The sequence below is a fragment of the Pygoscelis adeliae genome, unplaced genomic scaffold (genome assembly GCF_000699105.1).
Source record: "Pygoscelis adeliae isolate BGI_AS28 unplaced genomic scaffold, ASM69910v1 Scaffold43, whole genome shotgun sequence".
Classification (NCBI taxonomy): Eukaryota; Metazoa; Chordata; class Aves; order Sphenisciformes; family Spheniscidae; genus Pygoscelis; species Pygoscelis adeliae.
Window position 1 is genome coordinate 1,664,871 of NW_008824538.1, and position 8,393 is coordinate 1,673,263.

Below are 8,393 nucleotides of genomic sequence, written 5' to 3' on the forward strand. Positions count from 1 at the left end.
AGGGCGCGGGAGATGAGGTGGGGCGCCGCGGCCCTTCGGGGAGCGGCGTCAGAGCCCGCGGGGCTGAACAGAAACCGGGGCGCGGCCGGGGAGGCTTGTGCGCTCCTCGCTCCTGCGCTCGGGTAGAGTAAAAGCAAAGAAAACGAGCGTTCAGGGTTCCCTGGCGCATTTTGGCAGTGTCAAGGCTTACTTCTAGGACCTGGCCTGCAAAGTGACCCCGAGCTTGTAGCTGCGTGTAGGTTTTTTAAAAGATAACAATAAATCCAGTCTATAACCACTACCTTAAATGATGGAGGTTGTAATTAGCGCTCTGAAAACGTAGGCAGGCTGTTGTCTCTGTCTCGACCGAAAGATTAAGTGGTGAGTTTCATATTTCAGGTGGGAAAGGAGGGAAGTTACTTGCATAACACATATAACAGAAATCAATAGCTTTACCCAGCAGCCTGGCTCTCCCAGCTAATGAGAAGGCGCAGTGAGGAGCTTGTGGGGTCAGGTGTGCCTGACATTTAGATTAGTCCAAGTAGGTAGGCTTAGAAATTCAGTTTGGGGTAAGAAATTACCTCAGTGTTCACTGTAATTGACCAAATGCCTATTAATAAAGAATAGTTACATTAAAAAAAAAAGTTATGGTGGATATTTTGGGGTTCTATTTGGTGTTTTGCAACTAAATTTTTGGTAATTAAAGTCTTTGGGCTTCTTACAGGAAATGCATATGCTAATCAGTGGCCCAGATTATATAGCAGACAATGATCCTGTGCTTGCTGCTGCCCAAAATTTCTAAGAATTCATGCGCGGAGGAGAAAAACCCAGGTACACAGTTGCCAGTGTTAAGAATCAAAGGTAGGCGTGTCTCTGGGGAGTGGGGTCATGAGCTATAAAGAAAATAGTTCAGTGAGAAGCATGTTTTGTGAGAATAGGTTATGTGGCCTTGAAGCCTCTTGGTGAGGGTTTCACGTGCTTCTGAGCTGCTCCCCCCAATTAAAGAAGAGAAAGAGTATCTGCTACAGAGATTAAAATCCATGAGTGAATAAGCTGGGCAAGTACTGCCTGTTCTACAGTGACGCATGGCCACTCGGAGGCCAAGAGCAAGCGTTTCAGAAGGCGCTCAGTCACAGAAGGGATCTCTGCAAGCTGGGCTCGCTCTCCTGGTGTCTGCCGCTGGCCTTGGCTCCCTGCACTGTTCCTTCCACGGCAGTTTGCGGGGCTGGGGTCTCTGAGGGAAGTAATGGGGCTGGTAGCCCCGTTGGTGGGGAGGGCAATTGGAGAAGGCAATGGGGAAAATGAAAGAAGAGCATGAAAAAGTCAAAACAGGAATGGCAAGAAAAGGCTATTCTTACATTTTACATTAGTTGTTGCATGTCTGTGGTTTGTATATACATACACATACATGTCCATACAGCTGGCGTGGTCTCAGCCTGGCTAGCACAGCACTGGTAAGCCGAAAGTAGTAGAGCAATCTGTTTAAAACACTGTAATATTATCAGTTTCTAACAGTGTGTATTGCACTGTGATGGTTCAGCTCCTCTTAAAAAGCAGAAAAAAACCCCATTCAACCCACAATTTATTCCTTATCTCTAATGATATCTTAGTGCTACCATAGTTTCTTAAATACTTATCAGATCAGCTTTTGCCTAAGTAATCAAAAGCAAAGAAAATTTGTTTTGCTCTAGTTACTTGCAGAAGCCATCATACTTTTTCTTCCTTTCGGGGCGGGGGGGGGAAGAAGTAGGATCCACAGAAAGTTGAGTGATTCTGAGTTCCTTCTTTCTAATAAAAGATAGGTTTGTGAGATTTGGGGGTGTAGTTTAGATAGTTGTAGTTGCCCATACTTCTTATGAACTTTGTTAACAGGGCAAAGCAAGTCCCCTTTTGGACATGCTACCGGGTGCCAGTGGAGCTTCCTAAATAGCATTTCTTCAATAATTTTTAAGCTTGTTTGCTGTTTCTTTGTTCCATAATGGAGAGAACAGGTTGATTGTATAGAGAAGAAAGAATAATCCAGACTAAGTACAGAAAGCTGTTAAGGCAAAAAGAATGAGTGGAATAGCTTGATTTTTGTTGGGTAGTGTGAGTTCAGGTACCGTGTGTAGTTGGAACAGCAGTCGTGCACACAGGTGAGCTTATTCTGCAGGAGAGCAGATACATCTGGAAGCAAAAAGTGCAAGTTCTTTAGCTCAAGGCCACACCTCCAAGTGGTGGCTACTTGATAGGTTTATCAGGTCTTTGTGCTGTGGGCTTAAAAGGAGACATATATATTTCACTAATTAGAATGCATCTATTTCAATCTCCGCAATTACGAGACAGGACCTGAAAACTGGCATCCTGACTCGACAGTTAGCTCTCTTTGGGCAGACTGCTGATGCCAATAGAAGTCTCCCTGGAAAAAAGGATTCATCACAGGACAGATCATGGTTGCATTATAAAGGGATTTCCAGGGTATTTTTTTCAGCTTTTCTGCCCCTGTTCAGTTTCCAGTAGAGATGCAATCTACGCTGCTGAACTTAAGGTGCTGCTTAGAGCCACGTGAACTTAGGCAGGGTATGCAACCAGTAGACCTGTTTCTGTTAGGTGCTTTCTGTGGACCCCTTAGAGCTGATACACCGACCACCGCGATCGTAAATACTTACATGGAAAGAAACGCCACGCGTGCAAATCTAAAATGTTGTTCTCCTGACTGGTCTCATGTAAGCTATTTCGGCAGCAGCTGCAAAAATACAAACCAAAAAGTCTGTGTTGTAAATTGCATGTAAAGTCCAGTAACCTCAGAGCCCAATCTGTAGCATGTGGTTAAACTGAAAAAAAAACGAACTTGCACGCTGTTTGGCTGAGGGGTGCATGTTTTTTCACGTTTTTTTCATGGAAATACTTAAGGTTTTTTCTTTTTGGGGGGGCCTTTTTAACAGGTACTGTCAATGAAGCAATCCTGCAAACTATATATATAAAATACGTATAGAGGCATAAGAATAAATGTCTGGAGTCCTCTGAGTGGTTTTACCTTAATGCAGTCTGGCAATCACTCTTCTGTGTAATGTTTTTGTCCTGGAGAGGTACCTAATGAATGAAGGACCAAGGGGACAAACGGATGCTGTTAGTCCTTTGTCACCTGCGGCACCCATGAGAGAATGCCAAATGTTCTGTGTTCCCAAAACAAGGTTCCAACGGGAGAAATAGAGCAAAGGGAGGGAGCTTGTTTAAAATTAAATATCTTTTACCATATCCTATTTAGCCAGGATAGTTTACTGTTGATAATTAAAGAAATGTCTTCCTGCCCTCAGGGTTTCCATTCTGTATTCCTGTAGTTATTGTGAGGCTCTGTGAAGAAGCTTAGTCTTTTATTGCTCCGTTCCTTTCTGGAGCTATTTTTCTGGTAGCTTAGTAATTATGTTGGTCATATCTACACATCTGCCTAGCTAACTCTTGTGTAACTTACTGGCAATACCCTTACTGTGCTTTACCCATTTTTTTATGAAAGGCATGCTCCCATTTCTCGAAGAAAACTAATTGTTTTCTTAATTTTCCATACTTTTTTATCATTCTCTTTATCCTTCATTCAGATTTTTAAGATCAGAAATCAATTAATGGTATGGCTGAAAAAAAACCCCTACTGCTTCATTTGGTTGGCGGGGGAGGCAGAAGCAAATATTCATATATGTATACATTTAAGTATATACAGGAGGGTTTATTACTGGCTTTAAAAGCCAGAAATACAGAATTATCTTCATTAAACTTAATTAAACCTTTTCCTGCTGCAAATTGCTGACAGACTTTATTGCATCTCAGATCTCCAGCCTATGTTTCACTTTCCTGTTTCCTTTGTAGGATGATCTTGGGGCAGTTGGATGAATCAGTTACAGTAAAGCTATCAGCTGTGGAATCTTTACCTAAGGTCGCTTCAGTTTCCAGAGAGTTGGAAGGTATTCGGTGAATTAACAGTCAGAGTCCTCAAGACAAAAATGGTCTTGTGGTTAGGCAGGCAAGTGTTCCCTGTGAGAACTTTGTGCTGTCTCCCATCTGCTTCTGACAGAGCTCAGCAAATGTCCTAAAGCAACATTTTCATGGGCAGACTCTAACAGGGAATATTCAGTTTTCTGAGAGCCTGATTATTAAAAGTCCCGAATACTTGTGAGACCTGCTGGAGTCAGTAGAGATGGCAGAGCTGCAGGGACAGCGGGGTCTGGGGAACGTGGCTAAGTCTTCATTCAGGCTGGCTGGTCATTCTGCCTTCTGCTCCTGCACCACTCTGGTCTTGGCCACAGCAGTTTGGTCTTCTCCCCTCAAAGTGCGGATGGGGAGGTTTCTCACGGCTTTTTTGATGACCTTAAAGGAAATTTTTGAGACGTGTGTTTTTAATTACATTAGAGAAGCAATAGCCTATGCCAATCACTTGTTGCAGTTACCAGAAGAAATTTTGATAGTGATAATTGGATTCCATCCTGCTGTAGAAAAAGCTTGCACCTTGCCACCTGCTGTCTTCGAAAATACATGGCTGGCCTTCCGCTTCTGTGGCAAAAGAGCACGGAGTCCTGCAGTGGCTAAGCACTGCCGGTGCCAAGCTGAGGAAGGACATCACTTCTGTAAGCGCAGGAGTCTGCCTTCATCAGTGGAGGCAGATGGTGACATTTTTTCCCAGCCTGCTTATTGTGACTGAGGATTCCCTCCAGCCTGAAGGTTTGCCTGAAGCACTTCAAGTGCTTAAAGACCTCCAGGAGCAACACTTGAAAACATGCTTATTCTGTCTGAAAGAAGCATAGTGGAGGGAGTTCTGCATTTCCCCCCACTTGCTGTTGTGGTTGTTGAATGCCTATGGATTGATCAGACTTGCTCACATCTGTGTGTGCTCTCTGCACAGAGAGAAATCTCTGCAGTATTTTGTATTCCATTTTCCAAAGATAGGGGAATTTCTCTTCCTTCTCTCCCAAATAAAAAGAGATTTGTGTTCTGAGCTGACTTTCCACAAAACTCATTTACCAGCTGCTCTTCTCAACACCAACCAGAATTAATAAATTAATGGGACTAGTCAGGATAGTTAAGCATAAGTTTAACTACTCATAACATTAGAATGAAGGGTGGAAATCTGTGGAGTACTCTAAACACAACTTTCATGCAACTTTTCACACATTGACTGTGACTCGCAGGCTGAGGCCTTGCTCAGTCAAACTTCAGTGGCATCAAAACAGAGCCCTGTGAAGCTCTGCCGCAGAACATATTTTAGACAACCAGAATAATTGTTGTCCAAGACTTGTGAAAGCATCAGATGATTTTCAGTTGTTCCTGTCCTTGGATGTGAGAGCCATTACAGGTTTTAGTTTTCAGAAAGATGTGAGCTTCTCCTGTTGAGAGTGGGACACCAGTAAAGTGTCTCAAGTTGGATCCATTCCAAAGTCTGCAGCTGGGGAGAGCTCTCTGAGGATGTTCTTTTAGCATTTACCTTTTCTTTCAGTTTTAAAGGTCTCATTTAACAAATAATCTTAAGAACATTTCTGGTTCCTGAACCCCTAGCTATACCTGTAGCCTCGGTCTGTCGTGTGCTAACAGTCAGTTAGTTTGAATATTGGTCGGACTTCCTAGATAAAGGCCTTGCTATAAATTGACTAAATTAGATCAGATTTGAAGTTTCACTTAAATGACATTGATTAATTGAAGTGCACTTGCCTATGGGCTTCTTGCCCTTGCTCTAAATGTAATACACTGATGTAAACATGATCACCCCGAGAACTGTGGTGGAACTTGCGCTGTTGGACAGGAGGGGCCTTTTGGTAAATACCTTGTTGTGTTGGCTTTTTTTCTCCTCCCCATCCTTCAGTGCAAGCACTGTCCCAGCACTTCTACTTCGTATACTAGTCTCGAAGTAGTGAGGTTATAGCTGTCTGAGAGCGTTTCTTTGCCATTTCTTCGTCAGCATGTCATTGCTGTCCACCTGTCAGACTCAGAGGATGTCTTTGGACAAATTCTGAAGAACCTTCCAAAACTGAGAGAACTAAATCTTATATGTGAGTAGGCTCTACGCTGTTGAGGGGACTCTGTCATACAAGTTTGTGATCTCTTAAATGCTCTTCAACACAGTGAATTTATTTGTATGGATGTGCGTAACACTACTGTTCCCTTGAAGGAAAATAAGAAAGAAAACCAACAGCTTCCACTAGCACACTGCTGCTTCGTACGGCTCGTAATGCTGTGGTTTCCAATGGCATTCCTTTGACAGGATCACGTTCAGCTTGGCTAAAATGGGGCTTCTGCAAGGGCTTGCTTGTCATTGCTGGAAACATGAACCAGATTTAAGAAGCCATTCCAGATTTTGATATCAGAACAACCTGATTTGTCTTCTAAGTGCAACTGCTTGCAAAATGTCTAATAAGTTTATTTTTAATTTTTTTTTAAGTTTAATCTAGCACAGTTTGGAATTATCCAGTTTTCAAATATGTGTATTGATTTTTCTGAAAAGTTCTGTGTAGAAACAAATGATAACTGAATAGCTATTCACAGCAGCAGGTGGTTTATAAACAAAAAAAGCTGAAGTGTCTTTTGTGAGTCTGTATGTCTGCCAGCTCGAGCAGTAAACAAATACTGATCTTCTATACAAACACTTCTGGGTGCAAGCACTACTTATCACTGATAAAACACCACCACGCTCTTCTTTAGGGGACAATGGGTTGCTGCCATCAGATTTTATTTTATTTTTTTAAATTTAATTTTATTCTTTTGTCTCTTCTGAATGGTGTAATATTACTGATGTCCTCAGCCAGCGGCTCAGGGGAAGGGAAGAGGGAGTGGAAAAGGAGGCTGTGGTTTAGGGATATCAGAAAAATAATTTAATTAAGTTAATGAATAAATGAAATGAAACGTCACTCTTCTGGCATCTGACATCATGAAAACTGACTAATGTGTTTTGAATCTGGACCTACCTTTTAATACAAGACTGATTACTACCTTTGGTAACTGTGGTTCCTTAATTGCTTTTTGTAAAGAGTTTTTCAGCAGCCTCTAGGGATTCAGGATAAAACTTTTGAACCAGTTTTGTCTCTGGTCTCTTATTCATTCTGATATGTGACCGAGGGATGATTTTGTTTGCAAAGGTCATAACGCATATTTCTTATCAAAATAAGATGGGTGCTTTTCACAAATCAGAAATAGTTTACGCATAAGTGAGGTTTGTTGATCTGTGATTTCCAATGTGCCTTTGAGATTTTCCTTAGCCAGGAGTACAACACTTGTTACGTTTGAGAGATCTGGATATTGTTTTTTTGGAAAAGCACTGGATTTGTGAGCAGGTGCTAACATTTTTTTAAAAACTGGCACATCAAATCACTGTGAACAATTTGCTTCCAAAACCAAGTTCATACCCAGTGGAAAAATTATAGTTCCTTTTCTGTCAAGGGTGTTGGGTCAGGATATGCAAAGGCAGTTCTGTGGAGCAGCTAATGCATGTAAATTCAGTTGTGCTTGCCCTGGAGTAACTTGTGCATGCACCTGTGTACTCAGTGTAGCAAGCCTCTGTAAAGCTGTGCACGCAGGAAAGTTCTTGGCTTAAACTTCATGTTCTGTGCAGGAACTTTTTCTTATTTGGAAGTTTTCCAGTCCCTCTCTGTCCTCTTCCCACCACCAAAATTAAGCTATACCATTTCTTAATATTTGCTCTAAGTCCTCCCTGTGGTTTTGTCCTAAACAAAACAACGAAACAGGAGACCTGGTTACCCGGGACACGGAGAAGGCGGAGGTACTCAATGACTTTTTTGCCTCGGTCTTCACCAGCAAGTCCCTGAGCCTCACTGCCCAAGCTGCAGAAGGCAAAGGTGGGGACTGGGAGAATGAATGTTCTCCCACTGTGGGAGAACATCAGGTTTGAGACCATCTAAGGCACCTGAAGGTGCACAAGTCCATGGGACCTCATGAGATCCATCCACGGGTCCTGAAGGAACTGGTGGATGATGTTGCTAAGCCGCCATCCATCGTATTTGAGAAGTCATGGCAGTCCAGAGAAGTTCCCACTGACTGGAAAAGGGGAAACATAACCCCCATTTTTAAAAAGGGAAACAAGGAAGACCCGGGGAACTACAGGCCAGTCAGCCTCACTTCTGTGCCTGGGAAGACCATGGAACAGATCCTCCTGGAAGCTATGCTAAGGCACATGGAGGACAGGGAGGTGATTTGAGACAGCCAGCATGGCTTCACCAAGGGCAAGTCCTGCCTGACCAACCTAGTGGCCTTCTATGATGGAGTGACTACATCAGTAGACATGGGAAGGGCTAAAAGGCATCGTCTATCTGGACCTCTGTAAGGCCTTTGACATGGTCCCCCACAACACCCTTCTCTCGAAACTAGAGAGGTATGGATTTGATGGGCGGGCTGTCCAGTGGATGTGGACTTGGTTTGATGGTCACATCCCGAGGGTAGTG